Raw genomic sequence first — 2,195 nt, forward strand, 5'->3', positions numbered from 1 at the left:
AGAGAGAGAGAGAGAGAGACAGACATAGTGAGAGAGAAGGACTGAGAGAAAGAGAGTTATATATAGATATACATTCACACACACTCGTGCAAGCACAGATACAAAAATATAAGTATATCAATACACATAGATACATACATTAAACTGATACAAATTCCATTGAACAATATACCGCAAAATGTGATACGGGTGAAGATGAGGTTAATCAGGATGAGCTTCTTTGAAACAGAAAGTGGCACCTAGACAGCAATCATGTTGAAATGATATAGGTTAAAAATTTTGTGTTGGTATATATATATCAGTCTCTACTCTAAAACGATTATGCTTAAATTATAAGATACTACAAGGCCAGCAAAAAGAAAATTCCTTATCTAATTCCTTATCATGTGAGAGACAGGTCAAGTTGATACCTTTACATTCGATTGTAAGATTGTAAGTTACAAACTTCAGCACAGTAGATTATATTTGACTGACAAGAATAACATTCATGTACAATCAACTTTCGTTTGCAATATGACGCTATTACAGATAACATCACGCGCCATAAACCTAGATTAATATGAAAATACGATAAGAAAATTATGGCATACTTTATTCAAAAGAAAATAGCTTAAGTATGGAAACCATATTTATATCTCAATACAATGCTGACATCAAATTGCCAGCAAACACATCATAAACTTAACACGTCTCTCTACAAGTCAATCAATTTAGTTCTTCATTTCCCTTGCACCAATCGCTTGCATTTAATTCACTATTTTGTCAATGCTAGCTGCCAGTTTAACACATACTCACGTTCCCTCTCTAGATGATAGCAAAGAAGGAAGGAAACACTGTTCTCCTAAATAGGCAGGAAAACAATTTGAAATAGTTTTAATGTTCTCTATTTTATAACTATCGACTTTTTATGAATGTTTAAATATCATGTAATTATTGTCTTTATCTTCTTTTGTGTTTGAATGTTAGTTCAAGATTATAGCTTTTCGTTTCCTTTTCTTTTCTATCTTGAATACACCTTTAGATTGTCTTTTAAAAATCCGGAAAGGACAAATTATAGACAAAATAATCCTTAATATACACATCGTCGTGATAATATATACATTAAGGAAATGCACATACCACCAACTCAGAATACAGATTTACTTTCTCACATTAATAATCATGACATTTGACATGAACCGAGTTTGCAGTCGTAGAGTGTAAAACATAGGCCAGACACAGCCCGAGTACCTACTCTCTGAGTTCAAATCACACTGAGCTAGATTTCATAGAATATAGGCCATCCTATGAGTGCGGTTGTATTGAATTGTTTTGGCAACATTCAACGAGGTTCAGTTCAAAATAACAACAGTCTTCTCTTTCGGAGGACATATTTCAGTGTGTTAGTGGATTCGTGGAAGATTAGAATACTTTTGTATTAACACTAATCTAGCGACGTAGGTGTCAGTTCCATACATTAATGTACTTCTTTAGTTATTGCACGAATGCATGATAGTCTATACTTTTTTTCTGTGTAAAATGTGTCTTCGTTAATCCATGAAATTCATGTGGCGCTACAATAGAATGAGTAACAAAACTTTAGTTACCGCTGTTCCGTTGTATCTGAAAGATGCAAATCAGGTTTTCTTGGGAAACTACAGGAATCTTATTAGTTTCAATATTGATATGTTACCTCCCACATCATCAAGGAAAATTATTTAAACTTGGAGGTAACATTTGAAAAGCTTATGTTTAGGAAATACTAAAAGAATTCTAAATTCCCAACTTATATAATATACACATTATATATTTGATTCTAGTAATTAATACATAACCTACTGAAATGATATAATATGTTATCAGAGGATGGTGAGCTGGAAAGAATATTAACACACCGGACTAAATGCTTAGCCGTATTTTGTTTGTCTTTGCGTTCTGTGTTCAAATTCTGCCGAGGTCGACTTTGCCTTCCGTCCTTTCGGGTTCGATAAGCTATGTACCATTTGCGTACTGGGTCTATCTAATCGACTGGCCCCTTCCCCCAAAATGTGGGTCTTGTGCATAGAATAGAAAAGAATATATATTATCAGAAAAGAATACATTGCCAAAACAATGGATAAATGACTCGAAACCTTTCATTATTAAGTCCACAGCATGAGAATGTACACGTAAACGTGTGCGATTGCACCCTATATGCATATATATATATATATATG

Source organism: Octopus bimaculoides, chromosome 6, assembly GCF_001194135.2.
Source record: "Octopus bimaculoides isolate UCB-OBI-ISO-001 chromosome 6, ASM119413v2, whole genome shotgun sequence".
Lineage (NCBI taxonomy): Eukaryota > Metazoa > Mollusca > Cephalopoda > Octopoda > Octopodidae > Octopus > Octopus bimaculoides.